Consider the following 27,241-nt stretch of genomic DNA (forward strand, 5'->3'; position numbering starts at 1 on the left):
GAATGGGCTGAAATGAAAAAAAAAGAAGAATTGTCTACATTTTCAAATTATGATAAAAAAAAAAAATTATAAAAAAAAGTTTTTGAAAAAAAAAGATTTACTTAAAATTTTACTATGCGGATTGTTCTCAGAAGTTTAAATATCTACAGAACACAAGAGTATAGGTTCTCAAACTAATTCCGCCCTCTGCCCATTTTCAGAATGAAAATTTTTCTAGAGCCTTCTAATTTTTTTAAACATACCTACCATCTTAGCGCACCTTTAAAATGGCTCTTGCAATTATTACTGTATTTATTATTTACACACACACAAAATTATATTCATTATTCCGCTCGGACACGGGAAGATTTTTTGCCATTATAAATTACTTAAATATATACATTTTGGAACCATTTCATTTTGTCGTAAAACACCGTGTTAGAAAATGGCAAATACGTTTTGGGACTCGAACCTCGAACCTCTCGATCCGGAGTTCGCGACACTACCCACGAGACCACTAGCCGTTATTATGAGTAAATAAAAATACCTTAATTAGGAAGTTCAGTTCTACGGCCAATTGATGTAATTTTTTTTCTTCCACGCGATAAAAATAAGAGCTTTTGTAAATTATCTATCAAACTGAGCGAAAATTTTTTGGAAATATTTTAATATATAATTTTATATTTCACCGCTATGATTTTTTTTATGTGATTTTAAAATTACTCCGCCTGTGACGTCTCAACTTCTGCGCGGTAAGTTGTCCTGGTTGGTGGGTTGGCTTCCCGGTATCCTGACATATATCTAAACACTCTGTCATTGTTTGATTTCTAAGAACTAGTGACGTCGTTAAACTTCCTCATTTTTTAAAACAATTTTATGCATTTTTAAACCTGCCTCTCTTATTGGTATAACGAACATCGTCAAACTACGATGCGAAGTTATGCTTTCAGCCTTGCTTCTTACAATATAACAAGACAATTCGGAAACTAATTATACAACAGCTTACGTCATTTTATGTTTACAAAAAAGTATTTAATGTGATTGAGTTTACATCATAATATTAAAGTAATCACATCCGCAATTGGTTTAAATACGTCAGCATTTTAATCGTTAAATTCCTTTATTTTTATGCTTTATTGTATCGTAATATTTACAGATTAAATAAAAGAGAATATGGAAATCTTATGACCTGTTATTAGCTGGTTTAAGTAGGCACTTAAAATATTGTGTTACATTCACCATTCTGTCTACGTTTGAACATTCTTCGATTCTTCCATCTGTCAAGTTTTTTGAAGTAAAATAGCTGGAACCTTTACAAAAGTCAACCGATGAAAGAGTTGAGGAAATGTGGATGTTTAAACACAGGCAGAATGGTGAATGTTACATAGCGTGTAAATCGGCCACTTAAACCAGTCAATGGTACGTCATAAGCCCTGTTAAGAATATTTATTTTAATAAATACAATTATTTAACATATTTGTGTACCCTTCTTTCGAGGATGGCAGAAAAACTGCGCGCTTTTTTGGGTTTTTGGATAGTTCTAGCTATAAGAAACAATTTTTCAACAAAGAAAAACAAAAAAGACACGCCAATTGTAATTATCTATAGTGTGTAAAAAGTCGTTGCTCTAGTGCCATAAACCATTGAGAAAATACTGGACTACATTTGTAACTATTTGTAATAAAAAAAAAAAAACAATCTTAAAGTACCTTTTTTTCCCCAATTTCTAACCCACGTTCATATTCAAATTACTAGCAACTTCTAATTATTTTTCATTTTGATTCTCTGACAAAACGCCGCGTTCTTTTCAAAATAAAATTATAGTACATTAGACCATAAAATAGATACTAATCTCCTTAAAAAAATACGAATAAATGCGCGATTGAGAACACACTGAAAACTGCCATTGTTTTCAAATAATCTACATACCACACACCTATTGCCCGCATGTGTAGGGAACATAATATATACTGCCGAATTAAAAAAATTGTCATTATTCATGATAATCTCCCAACTTGTGCAAATAATCTCTTAATTAATTAGTTCACATAAACAGTTTTTTTTTATTTATTGCATAAAAAAATCAACATGTGTAATTCTTTCTATTTTGTGTAATTCTATCATTGAAGATATATAATATGCATGTGAAATTGTATCGACAAATACCTTCAAATTGCATTTTTTTCTAGGGTGTGTCTTTGTTAAATAACTTAAAAATAAAATAAAAGTATAAAGAAAAGTAAGTTCGCATTTATTTTTCTATTATTTATTTACTTATAGGTCGTTGATTACGCATTATTTGAGACATAAGTCCCAACTCCATGGGACTAAAAGTTCCGTGTTCAGTCGGGACGAGCAATTGGTTGACACAGACACATGAGTATATCATCGCAAATATTATCACAAATATTATCCCAGAATTCCTCTTAAAGAGATAAATTTCGAGTTACGTATATTATGTAAGTCTAAGACAAGCAAGAAAAGGGTTTTGCGTTGGTTTGTACATGTAAGTAAATCGAGGAGAACCGAGAAAGACATGGCGTGACCAAATCCAACGAATAATTGAAGATGGACACGTAAAAAGTCAGAAAATCGCAGGTGCATTAGATGTATAAATACAGGGGAAACGAGATCTGTATGCAAATACATGATAATATGGCGTTCTATCCTCTCTTTCTACCCTTGATATCCGTGAAGCGGCGTGATGGTTTGTTTTTTTTGTAAATAAATCATTTCACCTACATACTAGGCCACACCTAAAAATATTTTTAATAACGCATTATAATACACCAGAACTTCGTTTTTATAAACTCCAGGCATCCGGATTGCCAAATATCTGGATCGCTATTAGGAAATAAAAAAATCAAGAAGATGTTATAATAATGAATCGTTTCCTTGCCAAAGCAATTAAATATGCTGGACATGTTTAAGAAAGTTTTTTATGTGATTCCAATTCTAAAGAAACAAAAATGTGAACTCTAAAATTTTGCGTTTTCTTTCAAAACATTGCTTTAATTTAGTGGTCAATACAATTTTCCGGATTCCTGCATATTTAAATAACGTCTAGCATGAATTTCCAATTCATAAAACTCAATATTGTATGTCATGTCATTATTTTACCAAAAAAAATATTATGTATTGTTATTAATTTTTCCCATGTTTTACCAGATCGGAAGTCAAAATAAAAGACTTGAAATAAAATATGTACCCATTCACCCAAATAATAATTTAATATACAGCGAGTCCATTTACTTCATATGTATTTTAATTTATGCGATGTCACGTTTTATTAGTGTTTTGTATTTTTTGACTAGTGTTAAAATATCAAATAATTAAGCCTTCACATGTCGAATATTTTATCATTTTATTATCATCACCATATCCCTTCCTCACCCAGTGGTGCATAGAGCACTGCATTGATAAACCAAATGTGTATTAGAAAATAATACAATTTAGGTTAGTATCTACTTGATAGTTTTCTGGGGTTTCCTCTTGAAACAGGTCACAGCCGAAACATCTTACCGATCCTTACATAAAATAACGAAATAAAGTTTTTCATTTAAGTAAATATTTTTAAGTAAACAAATAAATAACTATCGCTTTGAAGTATATATTAACCTTGTACATTACAAGCAAGGTAAAAGTATAATGCAACTACATATAAAAAAAAATTGTTTAAATTTTATATTGAAAACAACGCGGTAATTTATCTGCGAGTCAAAATGAAAAAGAACTAGAACTTACTCGTTATTTGAATTTGAACGAGGGTTGAAAATTTAGGGATATAAAAGGAACTTAAAATACTTTTACAAAAATTGATTTTGTCAAATTTTCAAGTCACCTGTTGTTGGTAGGTTATCGTAGAGCCTCGTAGCTATCTATATATATTATACCTACTAAAAATGGAAAAAAATAGCTCCCGGAAACCGGAAATCTATCATAACACATATATCGTGTAAGCGCTGTAATTGATTAGTTAATTCACAAGTAGTTGTGACGTCGTTTAAAATAGTTTATTTTTATTTTTTTCATACATTTTCGAGAAACTTTACCGTATGCTCATATTTTTACCGCGTGTAAGAAAATATTCAATTTCCCATAGGACTGAACTTCTTCATTTATCAACCTTTCTTAGCTCGTCTCGAGATTTATATTTTATATTTCATTATTTCCTATGCTGTTTTTTATGTGACTAGTTATAATTTATTTTGGTTAAATCAATCGATTTACTACTTTTTGAGTGATTTTTATACTGAGAGTCCCCATTTACTATCAGTTATATGAGATTATTAGAAGCAAACCTATAAATCTCCAATAAAAATGGAAAATTAGTTATTGATGCCAAAATAAACCATACACCTACCTACCTAAATAATAATAAATAATAGCGTAATTTAAAACCGTCTCTAAATCTTGCAGATTTCAGTTATACTTGACACAGCAAACTTTCAGCATTCTCCATTGAGTTGGTGAAGCATTATTAGAAGTCTTAATTATTTTTTCAACGTTTTCGCAAATACCTATCGCAGTAACTTCTTCAATGGAGATTTCTAAGTTTGCTTCCAATACCCTCATATAATACTTATCTCACCATCTGCTTTCAACCCTCTAAAATGGATTGGTTTGTACGAAACTTCTGCATCTCCTTTGTCTCTTCGGTCTCTTCTGTTCGGCCCTCTCTAGCTCATCATATAATTTGCACCTCAGATCCTTAATCCAACTTTAAAAAATCATAGTTCTGATAATACGACACATAAATAAATAAAAAATCAAATTTGGCTTTAATTAACAAAAAAAAACCTAGAAAACCCACTGAACTTCCTCATTGGCGATTATATAATATCGCATCTTTAGATCTAATACGACTTAACTTAAAAAAACCTTAAAATGAGTTTAGATGATCAAACGACTTCAATGAAAATTATCCAGGTTTCTGCATTTAAAAAAACATGCAACATTCGGGTGGGAATAGGACAAAACCGTTACATTAGTCTCTTTGTTACTCAGAGAATTTAGGTTCCGTGTCAGTACGGAAGCGAAGCTATTAGCGTTGTGTTTATATTGCTGTGTAAAAGACGCAACGCAGACAAACATATAGTGACCAAAAGCCGGTTGACTCAAATCATCAATTCCAAAACAAATGGCAACTTTACTTTATTTTTTAAATATTTAAACGTCAAATGTAGCTTTGCGAATGTTTTGATCCGACTCACCGATAATCTTAGTGACTTATTTAAGTTTATGTCATTTCGTGAATAAATGAAAACATGTGTTTGGTGACCTGATGTGAGCTTTAAAAAAATATGTCAGTGTCTTATTTATCAAAGTGTATTTCTGTACCTCAGAGGCAGACGGATGCAAATCCAGAATTTGATGAAACGAAATTTTCTATTTTCGTATCCAGTTTACGATCACATCCATTGATTTTGAAGAAATTAAAGTTATAGAATGAAAAAACCAATGTATTAAGATACTGAAAATACAAATTAATGCTGTAAACCATGAGAAATCTCTTCAAGAAAGTAGATTCTTTAGGCTTTTGTTGAACATTTGACGTTTGGATTTGCATCCGTCTGCCTCTAAGGTACAGATTTTTTTGTTTGTTTTTTTCCAATCTAATAATGACTCATTTAATAAATGTCTTGTTTAAACTGATAATGATTTATTTTATGACGCTTTTGTTACAAAGATTCATAGCTGAATGCCTTCGGTATAATTTTTGACTCAAAATTTGGTGTTTACTTTTTAAAAATACTAAACAATCGACGAAAGACTACGAACGTGTCACAATTTACTTTCGTCTTTTGCAGTTTTCCAAAAAGTTGTTTTTTGAGTTGAGTTGTTTTCGTCCTAAAGGTGCGATATTATCCAATAATAATGCTAAATTGAATATTTTTCTCACGTGAGAATGTCATAGGATATTTTAATGTTTTTTCATTAAGTAAATTTAAGATAAATCTATTTGTCGGACTTTATTTTTCTTTGCATATATTATAGATTAAAATAAATACGACTAAAATATACGAGTGAAAATGGTGTTTTAAGTTCAAGTTGAAATTTAATTATTTGCTAAGCCACTCAATTAATCGATAAGTCATTAATTGCATGGTTTCTCCAATGCAAACAAACTGTTGTTATTTGTTTAGTTAAGTATTTGGTTTGACTTAAATGGCAGGAGACTATTGCAAAACGGCGTCAGAACTCAGAACTAAGAACAGAACATGACTGACCATCACGCAACGGTATAATGCACGATGGCCGGTTTTTAATTGCTATTTTCCCTTTTCCATTTCAATTTATTTTATAAATACTGAAAATAAAATATAACATGTTAAATAAAATATTATTATCCGACGGCAGAATAACTCAATGTGTTTTTTTATAGACTTAACTTAAGTAAATTGAAGACCTCGTTCTTAAAACATTAAATGTTCAAAAATTTCCAAATTGATCAGGTATATTATTGTATTTCATCATTCTCTCAACAATGTTTTGAGTTTTTCCAAATTTTTGTCGACAAGAACTGGATTCAACCCCTCTAGGGAGCTGGAAAACAGAGAACTGAATATAGAGGTCTAGGCATCTACAGGACTTATGACCTGTCATTGGATGGTTTGAGTGGCCACTTTACACACTGTGTAACATTCACCATTCTGCCTGTATTTGAACATCTATATTACTTTAATTCTTCCATCTTTTGATGTAAGTGAAGTTTAAGAGCTGAAACCTTTATTAATGTGGATGAGATTAATATGATTGAATTATTTCTCCTGCATACTAGGCAATGCCTAAAAATATTTTAAAACTTTTTTCTTCGTCTTGGACCAGGAGGATTTATCAAGAATTTTTTAATTTTGTCAAAATTTTAGTAAACAAGAACTTGATTCATGACTGGTAATTAGCCCTGTAGATGCCTAGACTTCTACAGGGTGTTCTTTAACTCCTTTCACACCCGAAACCACGATGATCAGTATGGGCAAGAAGACATGTTAGCATATTTTTAAAAATACTTAGAACGCAGAAATTAAAAAAAAAAAATATTGAAAAAAACAAAGGGTTGCTTACTTCTGCAGGAAAGATACGAGAGGGGCATGGCCACGTGATTAACGGTGTATCAGACTCTCCCCTCCCCTCTCCTCGCTTCTCCCTTGCAGAAGTAAGCAACCATTTGTTTTTTTTAATATTTCATTTCTGTAAATTTTATTCGTTCTAAAAATTTATTTTAATGTGCAAATATGTTTTCTTGCTCATACTGACCATCGTGGTTTTGGATGTGACAAACTTTAAAGAACACCCTGTATAATCCCTTTTCTAAAGTGTTCTCCATCTCTGTTGTAATATGTTGATATTATTATTCCCTGTTTATGATTTCTTTTAATCGTTCATTCCAAGTACTTTAAAAAAAATCGTATGTTCCTCAAATTCACTATTAAAAATACAGTTTTGTTGTAAAAACAACAATTGTTCCATCAATTTGTTTGAAAACAGCAATTATTGTACAAATCAATTTGTTTAAATGAAGAGTAAATATAATTAAATTAGCTTTTCCAACACTATCACTCATTGTTTGGAACTTTTTATAATTCAAAACGTGTTATGGATAGTTCTGTGGTCTTATGCTGAAACTAATTCGTTTCGTAAATTCATTCTTATCGTTTGAGAGGGAACGAAAGTGAAATATGGTTTTGATTGCGTTAGAATGAGATGGATCAATGACGAACAAACTAACGAACTTATGAAATGAAATTGAGACAGAATAAGCCAGCTTGATAGACTGGTACATATATTTTTGCTGTGTTTACTGAATATTTTGACAAATCTTAATATAGATTAAACAAATTTCTGAAAAATAGCTATTTTTATTTCGATCGATTCAAAATTTTAAGTCCAAATATTGTCTAAAAACACCAAATGTCACACTGATTTTTAATTTGATATTTGAATAGGCACAATATTTATACAGTTTAAGTATTTTTACAGTGCACTTAAGGTTTATCTATCATTTTATTTAATACGGAATACGTTTGTATGAAGAAAAATTAGACCCCGCATTTCCTTAAGACCAGATGAATTTTTTGGGTTTACGCTTATGCCACCAAATGAAAAACTGTCCCATTATCACACTTAACGACCTTCTTCAAACCAGTTTGCTATGCCGAAGATTTTTTCTCTCTCGGCGTGGTGTCGCATATAGTATCGAATTAAAACGTGATTGTTTTGATTTTTTTGAGGGAATTTACGCGGTCTGAATGGCTATTTCTAACAGCAATCTGGTTTGTGACGGATACGCCAACAGGAAGTTAATTTTGGGCCGTAATGACTAAATTACGTGTCGTCGATAAAATACCTTTTTAGTTCACCGCCACAATGCGCCCAATTAATATCAATGACGTTCGCAAGTATGTAATGTAGGTACATTCATAATCATATTTATGTATTTAAGTAGGTAGAGAGGAAGCTGAGGTATGAGTGACGTACGCAGGAAAATTCGCGAATAACAACAATTATTACGATTATCTTATTTTCCCTTTAGGTTATTGAATTCGCCAAGTTTTTCACGAACCTCCTCCAATTTATTCATGTTTATGTGTAGTCATTTACATTTGTTTTAATTTTCTCATTATTACTAGTATTTAAACTAATGTTTCATTTTTTAATTATAAATCTATCTATTATCTGTTGATGGCCTCCATAATAAGATACGTGATCACCGCTTGGGGACATTCTTGTGCAACAAACATTGAATATGTACAAATATGCACTTGTCAAATTGATTGCACCCAATTATGTATACAATCAGAGACATAATACTCCATTTATGTATAATAAATTAAAAGCTTTACCAGTTAAGGGTAGATTAAGTTATGGAGCAAAATAATTATTCGACAGATGTTCAGCTCGATTTATAAAAATAAATTAGAACACAGCTATCTAACAAAATTTACATCTGTTGGGGGCCTAGTTGTACCAAAATTTAAAAATAAATATGGACAACGTACGTTGGATTATATTGTTCCAATAATATTTAATATGTTGCCACTTGACATGAAAACATGTCATAGTAAAAATAAAATTAAGTTTCTATTACGTAAGTGGTTAGTAGATAGAACGTTTCTGTATTGATTAATTATTTATGTAAAACATTTTTTTTTATCTCTCATTGTATACATTTTTGTTATTTTTTTAGGTCAACCTTTTCTTTTATTTCTTTCTTATTTTATTTACATTTTTTACATCTGAATTTTAATAGGTACTTTTAATTTTCTTATTACCAATTTTTACCAATTTCATAGATATGAATTGAAATTATCGATTTACTTTGTTTTATTTTTTATCTTGTTTTGTATTTATATGTTTAATTTTTTTCTTATATTTAAAACATATTCGAGTTCATTGCTATTCTTTAATTTGAATTGTATTATTTTACTCCATTTTCTCAATTTAAAAAAAAAATAAATTGTAAATTAAATAAGATAAAAATATTACATTTATGTGCACACACTATTTATATATGTGTTTATTTTTTTTTTTTTTTCCTATATTTAAAATATATTTAAGTAAATTGCTATTCTATAATTTTAATTGGATTATTTTACTCTATTTTCTAACTTATTATTAAAAAAAATAAAAAAATATCTGGTTTTGTTGATTTTTTCTTCTTAATAATATTTTTCAAAGCATAAAAAACAATATTAAAAATGTTAATTATTTTATACGTATATAGTATTATGTATCTACTCTTTTTTATTTGATAATTAATTAAAACTAATTTCTGAGCAGCCGATTTCAAACTATGATTGAATAGTTCATCGGGACAAAATATATTTTAATACTTTGTTTTCTTTATAATGTATTAATAGTGTTTACTTTATTGAATGAAGACTCTATGAAAAAAAAGGTATATTATCTAATTTATATTGGTGCTTCAATTTCCATTATTATCGGTATACTTTCAAATTTATATTTATGCTTCAATTTTTATTATTATCGGTAAGTATGTTTTCTAATTTATAGTAATTATGTCTCATTTAAAGATTGCCCATAACAGACACATAGACCAACATGACATTTTTTCGTTTTACAGTCATCATCATGGTACTAATTATTTATTGAATTCTGCAATTATTCGCACGCAGCAACTTGCAAATTAGTACAGTGACGATTTAGATTTATCTTATACCACGCCGCTGATGATCAAGTCCTGTGTTTTGAAAAAGAATTAACAATTAATGATTGAAATAACTATTCGTTCTTCACTTTTGTTTTAACTCTTTACTCTTGTGTGTATAATTATTTTTAAAATTCATGATTGTTTAGTATTAACATTAATATAAACCATAAAGTAAACTTTTTAACTTTCCTTTTAAAGCACTTTTTTTTCTCTCTTATTTTCTTTACTTCCTCTTCTTTTTAAATGCTGTTTTCTTTAATTTACCTTTCTTTTATATAGTTAAATGTTTATATTTGTTACAGATGTAATATTTATTTAAAAAAAATATAATTACTGTTTCCCATTGTATACTTCTCGATGTTTTTATTCTTTTATAATATAATGATATTTTTATCACTGTTTTAATTGTTATTATGTAAAAGATTCATGGAACCTTAAATAAATAAATATTTTTTTTAACTATTAATGGCATTTTCAAATTTAATATTTATGCTTCAATTTTTATTGTTATCGGTATGTTTTAAAATTTACTTTAATGTTTTATTTTCTAATAAATAATGGTATGGTTTTTTTTTAATATTTATGATTCAGTTTTTATTATTACCTGCATGTTTTCTGATTTATATTTATTTAGAATTCTTCAATGATGTTATTATTATTAGATTTTTTTAAGCATCATTTAATAAATTAATAACAAACACATGTAGAAAAGAAGGTCCTTCCTAAACACAGGAATTTCCTAGCTAGTCGGGACCTGAAATAATGACACTCTGTACATTTTGAAACTGTGACATACATAAATAAATACATAAATAAAAACAAATGATTGTCGGGACAGGCGTCGGGCCGTGGCGCAGTTAGTTACACGGCCAAGTGTGAAACTGGCGTCGCAAGTTCGATTCCAGAAAGTCACAGCTTTTACACCACATATCATACACCGCATCTGTGGACAAAAGTCTCCATGGCGGTGCCCACATACACGGCGAAATTCCTCGTTGCTGATCGAGAAAAACTGCCCGAAGGACCTCTCTGTAATCTGGTAGCATTATCATATTTGTGATAAAAAACAACTTATTAAACACTATATCTTTTAGTCCACTCCTGACTAGTTTTAAAGATAATATTCATCTCAATGCACACATCCCATCATGAAAATAATAACATGACAAAAAAACTTGACTTTTTAGCTCCACATGCATCGATGTAATATCTAAAATTTATTAGTTAAGTATATCTTGATAAAGAAGCTTGTGTAGCCTTGAAGCCGGTCGGGAGAAGAAAAATAACATAAGTGGTGAAAACAAAAGATGTTTTATACTTGTTTTATTATTTATTTTATTTTACAGAAACAAACAGTCAACAATGATTAATGAACACAATAAAGATAAGGTTCAAAGACAGACCAGCGAAGTTTCTAAATAAAAATTATACATATAAAGTACAACAAAAGGGTATTTGTATGAGAGTAAGTGCAGAGGTGTGAGGGTGTGTATTTGTGTGTGAGTAAAAATATTAATAATAAATAACCACAAAGTTAGTGCTTCAAAAATTATTATCATTTAAAACACAATTAATTTTATAATAAACATAAGAGTCTCAAAGATTTTGCGAAACCAATGAAAAAAGTTACTGTTTTTTCCTAATGTGTAGATTTAATTATAACTCGTCTTTTATTTGCATAATAAATTACATATATTTATCTTACAGTATTAATTTTCGCAAACATACTTGAATGCCATTTTTTATGGTAATTAAATACCCTCAGGTTCAAACAACAAATAATTCAATTTATTTAAAAACTCTTTAAAATAACTCCCGGATTCCACAATGCAAATTCAAATGAATAAGCTAATTTAATGTCTAGACCACTTTAGATACACGTAGACAGGTATTTTAACTGTAAAAATGGTAATTTGATGAGTCAAGGTTTCTAAATTGCTAGTAAACCTTTTTTTTAAATCGACGTTGTGAGTGTGTGTTCATAAAATATTTTTTACCTACTGAAATTTAAAGAATAAGATTATTTTCTTTAGTTAGTAAAAAAACGCATCTTTTTATTTATATACATGTTTTAAACGCCCTCAGCGGGCTTTATCACTGAAAAAAAAGCGCACAAGCAGGTTCGATATCGATTTGTAAACTGGGAAGTTAAAAACTGTGTAAAATAAAAAAATAGAAAAAATATTTCAAACAAACAAAAAGTCTACAAAAAGGCTAAATGACGCAATAAATTATTCTAATTTGAATACAAGCGTTTTCTTATATTTCGATATTTGAGGACACGCGGTCTGACTTTTCTTGATACAAACGTATTCCCATATTTCCTCCCTGAACTATAGCTCTAGAGTAGTGATTTTTTTCACACTATATATATCATAGGCGTCAAAATATTATTTTACTTTTATAATAAATGTTTTTTTTGGGAGGTAGCGCAATCTAAAAACCCATAAAAGCGCTCTGTCTTATCTGCCATCTTTGGATGATAAATAATTTTGAAAAACGCAAAAAGTACCGACACAGAAAATTTAGTTCTGATACTTATAAAAAAAAAAAATTTATTGATTCTGTTTTGGAGTACGGAAAACGGAAAAATGAAATTTTGATTTCGCTTAGGCTCAATAGTTCGACGCGAGACGTGCAGTTGTCATTTTTTCAGTATCGGAGAGGCATTTTCCAGAGAGTGACAGAAAAACAATGTTCAAAAACATTTTTTTTTATCTCTCATTGAATACATTTTTGTGATTTTCTTAGGTTAACCTTTTCTTTTATTTCTTATTTATTTTATTTACATTTTTTATATCTTAATTTCAATAAGTACTTTTAATTTTCTTATTATTTTAATTTTTCCTCTACATTTATGAGCACACACTATTTATGTATATGTTTTTTTTTTCTTATATTTAAAATACATTCGAGTTAATTGCTATTCTTTAATTTGAATTGTATTATTTTACTCCATTTTCTTAATTAAAAAAAAAAAAAAATATATGTATTTCTTGAAACTATTTTTTATGTTTCGTGTACAGTATTATGTCTGTACTCTTTTTATTTGATTATTAATTAAAACTAATGTCTGAGCACCCGATGACAAACTATTATTGAATACTTTATCGGGACAAAATATATTTTAATACTTTGTTTTTATTATAATGTATTATTATTGTAATAATGTGTTTATTTTATTGAAATGTTCATTCCTGTTCATCAAAATTCTGTCATCGCATATCCTCATAATTAGCAAAATATATTTATTCAATGGAATTACCAAATTAAAGGTCTTGGCATTATTTTTGAAGCTAATTTCAAGCTAATTTCACGAGTCCCGCATAAATCATTTAAGATGCTTGAATTTGTATTTCGAAACATAAACATTTTAAGAAATACGCACAGTGTATTATTAATTTGTCCCAGAATACTAGAACGGTTATATAATTTGGGATCCTTCTAAATCAAACCACATCCTTGTTATAGAGAAGTTCCAAAATCAATTTTCGCCATACTTATATCTTTAAGGAAATATTAATTATCCATTATTGTACCTATCCATCATTATTTCTAGCTGGGATGCTAAATTACAATACTCTCGAATTTCCACGTAAAATTCTTTTTGGGAATCATTTCTATAAGCTGATTTCTGAAAGTACATATTATCCAAATATACTGAAAGAGATCGGTTTGTATTTCCTAATAATTATACTAGAGCGAGATCTCATGCATATTTTAACATAACCAGAAGCCGTACGAATGCAAGTCAGAATTCACCCATGAATAAGGAAAATCGCTTTCTGAATACGGCTTCTGTGGATAATATGGACCTATTTTTCTCTTCACATCGGCAGTTTAGTAGCTTTCGGCTTTATGTTCACAAACTTCTTATTTATATTTACAGTCCACATCACGTAATGGGTTAAACAACCCGTAAAGTAATGCCAACTACAATGAAGAACTTCAGCCCTACGGGAAATTGGATTCAAAAAATGTTTTCTTGTGCGCGGTAAAAAATAGAGCATTAAATTGTAAAACGAAAAAATAAATAAATAAAAACGCACTACTTTGAATGACGTCACTGGTTCATGTGAACCATCCAATGATATGAGAGCTTTGAAGGATATCCGGTTTGGCCGCCGTCAATGAACCAATCGGAAGAACTGTCATAGAACGACTTTTGACGTCACACGCGGAGTTCTTTCAGAAATACAAACTTTAAAAAATCATAGCGCTAATAATACGATATTTAAAAAAAAATTGATTATTTTTTAAAAGGAAAAAAAAACACTGAACTTCTTCATTATCAAATAAACAAAAAAAAACAGTTAAAAAATAGATGCTTACATAAACAAAGAACGACTAATTAAAATTGAACATTTCAAATATTCAGGACTAACAATAGACAATTCACACCGATAATTTAATTCGTAAAATAGCAACACTATCGAGTCTTTTTCCAAAATTAAAGACTTCGTTTTTCTTAATCTTATGTATGAAGCCTATGTCAAATCTAAAATGTGTTACATGCAACAACTATGCGGAACAGGAAACTAAAATGACATATACAGACTACAATGATAGCAAAATAAAATATTGAAGCTTGTATTTGACCTGCATTATCTAACACCAAATAAAGAACAAAACAAAACAATTAAATGTTAACGAACTTTTTAAAATAAAATCCTTAAAATTTATTCATAACTTAGCCACTGAAATCATTGTAGACAAAGTACTTAAACTTACAGTAAACATGGACATAATACAAGAATATCAGAATACTTTTAGAAACAAAGTTTCAAAACAAGACAAGGAAAATCGAGACTTATAAATTAGGGTTTGAAATTATACAATAAACTACCAAACAAAACTTAATAAAGGACTCAGACAAACTTTTCAAAATATGTAAAAAATATTATTTTCAACAACAGAGTATAAATAATAAATATATATTATTTTTGTAAAATGAATGTAGTAATTAGGGGGTTGGGGTTTATAATTTTTTTTCAAATAATAAAAAAAAACCAACTAACCTAATATTTAATGTTAGATGTAGAACGATTAAAATAAGGTATAAGCTGCTCGATCGAGAGTCTTTATATTAATGAAGTATAAAATAATGTGTACTTACATCAATTGATTTAGGCAATATGTTTTGACATATTTATTTTTTTAAATAATCAGATACAAGTTTTCCCTCTCTGTTGCAACTAATTTAAATACCAATAACTCCATAGGGAGGAAATCCAGCCAGTCTGCAAGCATTTGGACATACTCAAAACATCGTTAAATTAACTACCTGGTAAAAGAAGAAACATAAAAATTGGAAAATTGTTTTCAGGCGTAGCCTAGCACGTGAATTGGTTCAGCCGGATGAATCTTACCCACATGATAAAAGTTTCAGCTCATTTACTTCACAAAAGTTAACAGATGGAAGAGTTGAGGAAATGTGGATGTTCAAACATTGGCAGAATGGTGAATGTTATACAGTGTGTGAAGTGGCCACTTAAACCAGCCAATGACAGGTCATAAGCCCTGTAAATGCCCAGACTTTCATATTTCCTTCTCAAAATGTTTTCCCTCTCTGCTGCAACAAATTTAGATACAAGTCTCACTAGTTTTTACTCTGTCTAACTGTTATTGCGTAGAAACAAATATATTTATTTTTAAGTAGCATTAGTTTTATATGGGTAAATCTCCACTAACAAGCCACACAAAATGGCTTGGTGGGATTTTTGTATTTACTCGTAATATTTATTTTATGTATTGTATCCTATATTATCTCTTTACTCATATATATTTCAATAGTAAACAAATATCAATAGAGCTAAACTCATTGCCAAATTTGTGTAGTCTCTGAATAGGCGAGTGAATGTATGTAATAATTAGTACCAGATTTGAAGCGCCGTCTGTATTTGTCGCGTATAAGTTTTAGGTTCATTAAATGTTTGAAGATTTGTTACATCAAAGGCGCCCAAATTTTATATAAAATCATAAGGGTTCCCATATAGGACCCATTTTATTTTCTCTCTATATTAATGATATAAATCAGTGCTTAAAATTTTCTCAAGTTTTACTTTTCGCTGATGATACAAAAATCTTTGCCAATGTCAACACGCACTGTGTAAATATCCAAAAAGATCTTGATCGTTTAATTGATTGCTGTAATAAAAATCAATTGTACATTAAAACCTCAAAATGTTATTCAATGACATTTACTAAAAGTAAAAAAGAAAATTCCCTATCACGGTGTAGCGAGATTAGAGACTTAGGAGTAATTCTTGATAGAAATTTGCTGTTTGGGTCTCACATAAATTCTATTGCCGAAAAAGCTTACCAAATGCTGGGATTCATTTAAAGAATTTTCAAACTCTTTAAAAAACCAAACACATTGAAAACTTTATACAACACTTTTGTACGCAGTAACTTGGAGTTTGCATCCGCTGTGTGGAGCCCACAAAACATAACAAACATTGAAAGGATTGAAAATGTTTAATGAAAATTTTGAAAATACCTAGATTATAAAAACAATAAAACGCTTTGCACTTACAGCCAATCTGCTAAACAAAATGGATTTTTTACCCTTGGAAAAAGACGCACTATATCTGAATTATGCTATTTATATAAATTATTAAATAATTAAGTAGACACTTTAAACTTACTCTCCAAAATTAATCTTTATGTCCCATTTCGCGTGACAAGAAATAAATATTCATTCCATCTTCCAGTCTGTAGCACTAACTATGCACAACACTCCTCTATCGTTCTTGCTCTAACTTTAATGCTTTTATTTCATCTATTGATATATTTAACACGCCCCTTAATTTATCTGAAAATAAATTAAGACTCCTTATTTCTGGCTGCGATACGATCTCACTTGCTATTTAATGATGCTCACACTTACACACACCTGAACACTTACTCCTTCACAAATCCTCATAAACACACCTCTACACTTACTCTCATACAAATACACATAAATACACCCTTATGTTGTACCACAATTAATATGTATATTTTTTATTTAGAAACTCCGCTGGTCTGTCTTTAAACCATATCTTTTTTTATGTTATTATATCATTGTCGACTGTTTGTTTCTGTAAAATAAAAAAAATTATAAAATTTCTGATTCTAAAAGGTAATGTTTTTTTAATTAAATTTACAGTCAGTTATGCTATAATTATTACAAATTGGGTATTTCGTTCCTCTATCGTTTTGCTTGATTTTTCCAAAGCAAACCGGTTGACCAAGAAATACAATATTTTAGGTAATTATGCATTTTGTTCAAATATCGGGTTTTTTCTCTCGTCGATATGCAACGATATATTAATGAGTCAGATAAATAATGTATTCAATTAAAACATGTATCTGACAACAACAATATTGAATTTACTGGGAAATATAATAAAAACAGTAAAAAAAGAGACGGAGTTTTAAACTTCGCAATTTTTGGAGTTAACTAAAAAACACCTATATTTTTTGTCTCATCAAAACTAAACAAATATTTATTTTATAAGTTATTGAAATCTACGGTCATATTTACAATAATATGGTTATAATATAATAGGTACTTAATACTCGACTAAAAATAATTTCAAACATACAATTAACAATATACGTTATGTGTCATAAACAAATAAAGTTTACTTTTACAAGAATTTAGAAAACCTTAAATGAAATGTTTGTACATATTTACGTTTGTAAATTTGAAATAAAAATGAAAAAAAAATTTTGTATGTACCTATCACTACTCACCCACGACGACAATGCCTGGATGCTGTTGCTGATTTCCCTTTTGAATTTTTTACTATTCAAATTGAATATATTACTCGCATTGACTCCAATAAAATTATTATACAAGTTGCAAATTCTATGTATGCATGTTTTTTTGCTGCATTAGTGTTTACATCGGCGCAGTAAAATAATTTGGGGTGACGGGTACATTTGAAAGGTACAAGGAAATTAATTACACTAAGTAAATTAATGCAGTCATTAATGCCATTTAAAAGCTTTAGTAGAAACATTAAGTCAGCAATATTTCGTCTACTATCCAAAGAGTTTATTTTTAAATGTATTCTCGCTTCATTATAATTATGGAATTGGTAACTTTTTTTGTATGATAGACATTTTAATAATTTATTTTTGAATTTTTCTATTTTATATTTGTGAATTTCATAGTTTGAATTTGAATTTGAACATTGTTTTTCTATCACTCTTTCTCGCAAATGCCTCCTCGATACTGTGTGAAAAAGACAATTCCACGTCAGACTGATTATGCGTAACTTAACTCGATGTTTCTTATTCACTCTTATTTTATGTGCAATTTGTCGTTTCATTATTTGAATTGCGAAACCATTTGATCAGGGCCCCGATGACAACGGAAAATTAATATTTTTCTTCAATTTTACCTAAAAAGTAAAATTAAGTTTTCGGTATGAAAAGCAGAATATGCATACATTTTTTTATTCTTAACATATTTAATTATAGGTTACCGACGAAGAAACTTTAAATGTTAATGCAACTCATTTTCATAGACAATTATCGGTTTTTCTTCATAGACAGTCGAAAATAACTAACCTTCTCTAAAATAATTTTAATCTCCGTTGTAATATGTTAATATTAACAGCTCCCCAGCGAGTTGAATTGTCTACAAAAATTTGTACCAACTCATAATATTGTTGAAGATAACTCTGTTAACTTCCCATTGTAATCGGGGCCCTGATCACGTCAGTGTTTGGTCCGGCTTATATAACTTCATAATATTATTAGTTTATCAGATGTCGGCTTAGTAACGAACGATTTCGGTACAAAAAGCTGTCTACTTAAACGCATACCCATTAAGCGTGGGTCGACTCTTCACTCATTATGGTTTTTTATAAACACACAATAAATATTTACGTTATGATGCTAAAAATACTCTAATGGTGGGTGGTACATTATAATATTTTACATAATATGAGCAAAATATAATATTTCGAAATAATATATGCACTTGAGCGCGTCCAAGGAATTCCAGTATTCCAGCAACTTTATTTCATTATAATTAATTGTTATCTTTGGCAAATCTTACAGACCTAATAAGTCTCTAAAAAGTTATCAATCCATTCATCACAGATTTCCTTTTTGTTCTCTAAGTTCTAGAACCAACTATCACATACACTCGCCTATCCCTAGGCTCCACAGATATGGTAACTAGCACCAGGATAAGGCTGATATATTTGTCCCTGGACTTGATAATCCTAAAACGAGTCTGATTTTTTTTTCTCGCAATATAATTCTTAAACTATTCTCTTTGGTTTGAAAATGTTTTTCTTTTTCATATTTATCTCTACATCTTTAAAAATATTTTTGATTGCATATTTTTTATTTTTTTTATTTATTTATAAATCATATAACGCAAAGTATTTAACAAGAATAATACGTTGAATTACATTTCCAGGAGTTACAACAACTCAATTTGGGACAAAAATAATATTTACATTTAGAAAAATAACACATAATGAGAACATCAAAGAAACAAAGCAAATTTAGCACCTTTATAACTAAATATAGCACAACAATATATACGCCAAAAACCTTTTCTTACACAAGCAGAATAAATATTATTAAAAAAAAAACTGAATCTACTAAGGGAGATAAGGTCATTAACATCACATGCCATGCAGATAATGCTGCCATAGTGATGATGAGAACATATCTATCTCAATTAGTAAATATCTGGATGCCTAAGAAATGTCGTACAGTACAGTGTTATGTGTACAATGTTATATAGTACAATGTTATGTGTATTAACTTGTAATTATTGTCAAATTGATTTATTTAACAATTTATATACACATGCAATTTATATACATAAAGGGCGGGCATATCGAGGCTTTACTGACAGAATGCATTAAGTCATTTATTGATTTTATTTATTTATTTATTCAAACAAATACATATTATATTACAAAAAAAAACAATAATAACGTAGCCCAAACCCTGAGGCCAAGGACCCTGTGTTGAGTTGGGATACAACATAATGGAAAGCGGAAACATGCAGATACATAATTAAAGAATAGCAAAAATAGGCTAACTCTGTTCATTATTATTACAGCACAGGCACAGTCTAAAAAGCTACAATAAGTTTGTGAATGTTTAAACAAATGTAATTGGAAATGAATAAATAAAAATTAATGTTTTCACATACTATAGGCATATCAAAAAAAAAAACCGTTCTTATGATTTAATCAAATATTTTATTTTAAGGGTTATTTTTAACAAGTTGAGTATAACTCACCATTTGAAAATGAGAATCTAGAAGGGATAGAGTGGGATTCGAAACACAAACCATATTGTTGATGAAACTAATGTATTTCATCATCATCATTCCCTTTCCGCACCTAATGGTGCAAAAGGGCACTGTATTGGTACACCAATCGCAGCGTATATTGATCATTTTTGTTACATGAAGGTAAAATGATCAGTCTTTCGCTTTAGGTACCAGTCCAGGGACCATAAAATATTCTAGTGTGAAAACACCCATTATAATCAATATTTCATATCAACCATGTCGGGAATCGAACCCGAGACCTCTTGCATGGTAGCCAAACGCGCTGATCATTTCACCACGAGGCCGACTTTTATTTTATTATGTTTTTAATACAGCTTTTTTTATTTCAAAATGTTGCTTTAAAATCCACGAGCCTGTAATAGCAGTTATTTAATTTGATTAATGGTCGATACTAAAGCTGCACTAAAAGAGAAAGTCAAGATCGAGAAAATAGAAAATCTTGGTTTTCAAACAAGTTTAGGAAAAGGGAACATATTAATTTCTTTTTCTGTTATTAATTTTATTTATCATTAATTAAACTAGCTTAACTTGACAATAATTTGAGTACGTCAATAGCAAATATTAAAACATTTAAATTTAAATTTCAAAACACATGAGACCTACCCTATCCTGAACTCAAAACAATTTTACGGAATCTGTTTTTGATAATGATTTTAACTTTATTTGAATTACAACTTTTGAATTTAATTTTTAATTTAAACTTTTAATTTTAATTTTAACTCTTAATTTTAATTTTTAAATTTAAATTTGAACTTTCGATTTCAACTCTTAATTTTAACTTATTCGTATGGTCATCTACTACCTGCATCTAATTAATTATTGTTAGTTGTGAATTTTTACTAAGAAATATAAATGTTTATGGAAGCAGAGAGAGAGGGGAGGAAAGTATAGTTGGAGCTATGCAATGTCTTCTCCCTTTTATGTACTTTTTATTGAATATTTATATTTTTATGTATATCTTTATTCATAGAATTTAATTACTTTTCCCTCTCTTCTCCAGCATTTATAATAAATTCATGTGAAATCTGTAATTGGTCTTACTTTTTTTAATTGTTCTTTTGTACCTTGTATTTATATAAATACTATGATTTCTTTAATAAATAATAATAAATATTATATTAAAGAGGTAGAAACGTTATTACTAATTTTGTATTGGCAAAATATTTGTAATTTTATACTTACTTTGTTAACTATTTTTTAAATATATATTTTTTAATGTTTGCAGACAATGACAAAAATCATTAAAGTTGAAGAAACAAAAAATCATGCAACCGAAATTTAAGAAAAAAAAAAAAAACTCGTGCCGTTCTTATACTGACCCAAGTTAAATTGGCAATTATTTTTTGTTTTAAGATAGAAATAGTGTACGTATGTACTATTGGCTTTATTCATGTAGGTTTATCAGTTTTTTGTTGGTTTTTTTTCAAACTGTTTTATAAACTAATAAAAAAATATATTGATGCTAATATGTGCAAGCCTGTTATTTTCAATCAATTAGGTTTTTTATTAAATATTTTATTTAAATATATGTAATGTATCTTTTAAAATATATTTATGTTTTTTTAGTACACAATTTTGACCAATCTCTTCTTTTGATCAGTCTGTTTTTTGGTTGGCTGGAAGTTATTGCTTTTAGCAATAAGTCCGCTAAAATACTTATTCCTTTTTCTCAAAGTTTTAAATAAATAAATCAAATTTAAAACAGAATTGTTTTTTTTTTAAGGTTACAAAATATAACCAGTATTATGTTTTCAATCATGTCAAAAGTTTTTTTTTTTAAACTTAATACTAAATTTTCCCGCTAACATTGTGAATCAGCAATATCACGAATATAATTTCAACAGTAGTAATTATTGATTGTTTATGTGATTCATAATTATTATCGCAATCAGCCAACGATAGAAAACAACAAGGGTATTGATGCAAATTACCTGTTCTTAGAATAGGTTTTTTATTACTTTTCCAAGACACGCCTTCGTGTTGCAAGTTATTGGTAAATAAAATAAACGTGTTTTTATTATTCCAAGTATGGACTATTAATAACACCTATTGAATACTTGTCAATTTAATAAGACACTGATTTTGTAAATATCGGTCTAAGGACCGGTTGCTCCAAAAATAATCAAGCTTAACTCTTGTGTGGCTGTGATGTCACACTAGTCGACATACGATACAATACTTGATATATCTTTCATATTTTTTTTAAACGATTAAGTCGTATTTTTTGTAATCTTCGAATGGACATTATTACACCGGATTTGGAAAGTAAAATTTGCTTGCTGGATGTTAATACAAAAAAATATTTATCCTTGCTACACGAAGAATGAATGTCCGCTAATTCAGCAACACATCTGTATAAGAGAGAGCACGAAAATAGAACTCGTAACAAGGAAGACAGAGACGTTGTTTTGAGGCGGGTGTTGTGTATGACAGATTCAGTCTTCAATCGGTTTGATGACAGTGATGGGGGACGCACGCGCGTAATATGAGCGGCGTATTTATGATTTTTAATTAATTTTGCCATAACAGTGCTAAATTATATGTTTATTACCATAAATTATGGAAAATGAATTTTTAAACAGTATGTCTCCGTGTTTCTTTTCTTTTTCAAATGTCTGAACTTTAGGATATTCCGTCTTTTACTAGTGGTAACACTATATTACATCACCGCGCAGAAATGAATTATTTACCACAGTCTTTTAAGAGTTAAAAAAGCTCAAAGGATTTTCATAAAGACGGAAAAAAAATGTAAATTTATTCCATGCGAATAGTTTGATCCATTTTGACAGAAACGCAAAAAAAAAGGAAGTTCAACGCCACGGGAAATTGAATAAAAAATGTTTTCCTCAAATTTTCTTAAAATTATAATTAGAGCATTTAATTGTACGGTGAAGTTTTACGAAAATGTATGAAAAAAAATTCAGATATAATATATACAGAGATAAAACTCCATACAAGTCCGAGCTAAAAAGTCGTCCCCAAAGGAAAGGGAATGACCAGCGGAGGGAGCAAGTGTCATCACGTCATATCACGTCGACTTTGACAAGATAAACAAGTAGTCCAGTAAAAAGCACGTTTTTTTTACATCAATCTATCGTAAGTTTTATTCAGCATGTCGCTCCCTTCCGCATACGCGTCACCTTTGTTTATCGTTTCACTATACGCCATGAAGAAGTATAGATATTGAAAAAATAATATTTTCAGGCGTTGCCTAGTATGTAGGTGAAATAATTCAATTAGATGAATCTCACCCGCATAAATAAAGGTTTCAGCTCTTTTACTTCACAAACATCAACAGATGAAATAATTGAAGGAATATGGATGTTCAAATATAGGCAGAATGGTGAATGTTACACAGTGTGTAAAGTGGCCACTTAAACCAGCCATTGACAGGTCATAAGCCCTGTAGATGCCTAGACTTCCATATTACCTTCTCTTAAATGATCTTCATCTCTGTTGTAATATTTTAATAATACGTTTTTGAACGCCTTTTCTATCTTTTCCGGATCAATTTTTCAGTACCTTAGCGTACATATAGACATTTTAGTAATTGCGAGGAGAAAAGTAGCCGGGGAATGCTCACCACAGACAAAAGTCCGTTCTATCAAACATATACCGATTGGCCGCAGGTTGAGGGAACATATTTTGAACGCTCGTGTTTTCTCTAGTTATATACCTCAATGTGAAAAAAAATAAAAATAGCACATTTCAATCGTATTTTACTTCAATAAAAATAGAAACATTGTTTCTTTTTTCTGCAAGCATTGACTTCAACAACTGTGTGAAGATTTTGGAATGGCAAATTTAAAAGCAAAGTTTTGAGTGCTAAATTTGTTGCGGATGTGGTAAGAAAAAAACACATATCATCTACATCAAAATTATTGTTGCACCACTCTATAAATAATAATGCCATCATAATGTATTATGATTAAACATCTAATATCAGCTTTTATAATAATACAATTATAATATGTAGGTGTCTACTAGGTTCTCTACACAAAATGCTGATTTATAAAATAATCTGATTTTATTGAATAATGTTACATTGAAAAAAATGTTCTGCATATAAATTTTCGTATATAATTAGAATAACTCATAATTTAACATAAAGTATAGTTTATATAAATCAACTCTATCGAATCATTTTAAAGATGGTGAACGGTAGGTAATTTAAATTTGTTAAATTATAGTACTTTCTTTTTTTTTCTTTTTTTTATTTATTCACACTCTTTATCAAAATACAATTCCATATTCACTTTGCCCAGCTAACAAGGGTACATACCCCGTTCCAAGCTAGGCATTTTTATATATTATAATAGTTAACAAATTAATATAGAGCACAGACAAACAAAATATAAACTTATTCGGATACACATTTTGATTCATATACATACAGACATACACATATATACACACATGTATATATAAATATACACATATATACACATGTACATACACACACACGTACATACACCCATGCGCATACACATACATAAACAGACTACAAAGACAGCAAAATAAAATATTAAAGTTAGTATATGACCGTCCCTATCTAACAGCAACTAAAGAACTTTTTGAACAAACTAAACAATTAAACGTAACTGAACTCTTTAAACTAGAATCTTTAAAATTTATTCATAAATTAGCCACTGATGTAATTGTAGACGAAGAATTAAAACTTGAAAAAAATTGTAGTAAACATGAACACAATACGAGAATTTCAGAAAAATATCATATACAATCTTTTAAAACGAGAAAAGGACAATCGAGACTTATAAACCATGGACTGAAATTATACAATAAACTACCAGACAAAACTAAACAAAAGACTCAGGCAACCTTTACAAAAGATGTTAAAAATATTATTATTAACAGTAGAATTTGAATTTTAAAAGTGAAAACATTTTGTTAAATGTATGTAACCCGTAAGGGTTTATCAATAAAATTTAAATAAAAAAAAAAATAAAAAAAATAAAAAAAACTCCCTACGACCAATGTCATGAAAGAGCGAGGTCAACACCTTCCGTAACTTGACAACACTCCCGTCTTTCCACGATTCTGGCAAAAGGTTATGGACCTTTTTGCCGACGTTATAGTGTTGTCTCGATGCCAGAACAGTGTTGACCCCTTCACTTAGTATCAGATCCCTATTAAAGTATCTTGTATTATGGTTGTGGTTGACGCTTGGGTAAATGTCTCTCTTTATGTGTGTAACCACTACCGTTCTCAATATATACTGTTGAATAATATTCAGTACTCTGAATTCTTTGAAGAGCAAGTCACTTGGATAGCGAAATGTTTACTTTTGTATATCCACTATTTTAATGTGTATCATAAATACGTACGTGTATACTTCGTTTTTAAATTATTTTTATTGTTATTATTATTACAATTTTTAAAATTTGGTAACAAAATAATTTTATTGCTTTTTGTATCAAATATATATTTTTTACCTCTTAAAAAATGAATAAAATCGTTTTTTAATTAAAATAAATAAAAAATGTATGCACTTATTGTTTACATTTTTTTTCCTATTTTCATAATTTATATCTAAGCATGTCTTAATATGAAATTGCTTTGGTATTTAATATATAATATAAATATTGTTTTTAATATATATATATGTAACATAAGTTTCTAATAAAAAAATGTAAATATGGTTAAATGTATAAATAAATATATTTTGAGCCTTTTAAACAATGAAAAAGAACCTTTCCTTTTAAAAATTAAAAAAAAAATGCACACATTGTTTAATTTTTAAAATATTTTTTATATTTATCTAAGCATGTTCTTTATAAGAAACTGTCGTGTTTTAGTATTTATGTAACATAATACTTTTTTAAATATTTTTTTCTTCACATTAAATTGAATTGTTTATATTCTATGAAATATGTATTTCTGTGAGGTAAAAGGCACTGCGTACCGTGTATATTAATAAATAGATAACTCACTAGAAATCATTTTAAGCCTTGTACAAAAAAGTGAGACAAAACAAATAAAATAATCTGCTGTTCCTTTTTTTTCCCTGTTTCAAGGTGTATTTTCAAGGTGTAATTTTCAAAGATATTATTTAAGTTGGATTCAAAAATATTGTTTTACTAATAGCTCATCTAGAGATAACTATAAATCGTATTCTACTCATGTATTTTAGAAATATGTTTTAACACCAATGATTTTATTCAATATTATTTTTTCAATGATGAAGAAGAAGTAGGCAAACGAGATACCTGCATTTTTTATTCTTATGAGAATAAATTAATGGAAAAAAAAACAACTCAAATGTTTCTCGAGCAGCATAGAACAAACTTTTGCTCCAATGCACCAAAGTCCCTTTTTTTTATATTGTAAGCTCAAGACAGTTTTTGATTTGAATAAGTGTTAAATATATAGTCCAAATCTTGTCTTGATGTCATTGAATGTTTTGTCAATGCCCCCTTTGTTTTTTCTCTGTAATTTCGACTTTATTTATGATATGTCTGGTTAACCTATATACCTGTATAAATCTAGTATTTGTGCAAACCTGCTATTACATCTACAGCAAAGTGTGACTAACCTAACTAGAGGACACTCCATATTAATGGCACAATGCCCTAGTGTTATATAATATGAAGATTTCCTGGTAATAAATATGTATACAGTAGGGCTTTGCTAATCCAAACACCCGCTTATTCAGTGATGATCGCGATAATATGGACAGATAAGATGGCGTCCAAGGGCAAGGCGGGAAGCATTTCACCTGTGTCGAGCGCCCCGGCACCTTATCCCGATAAGCA

General features: G+C 29.2%; 1 protein-coding gene across 2 annotated transcripts in view; it reads left to right on the forward strand.

Moving 5' to 3' along the window:
• The window catches only part of LOC148280791 (protein spaetzle-like), a 46,385-nt gene that overhangs the window by 12,912 nt on the left and 6,232 nt on the right, over window positions 1–27,241 (forward strand). The gene's annotated exons all lie outside the window — the stretch shown is intronic.

Source organism: Micrasema longulum, unplaced genomic scaffold (genome assembly GCF_059751315.1).
Source record: "Micrasema longulum isolate JH-2025_06_02 unplaced genomic scaffold, ASM5975131v1 h1tg000540l, whole genome shotgun sequence".
Classification (NCBI taxonomy): domain Eukaryota; kingdom Metazoa; phylum Arthropoda; class Insecta; order Trichoptera; family Brachycentridae; genus Micrasema; species Micrasema longulum.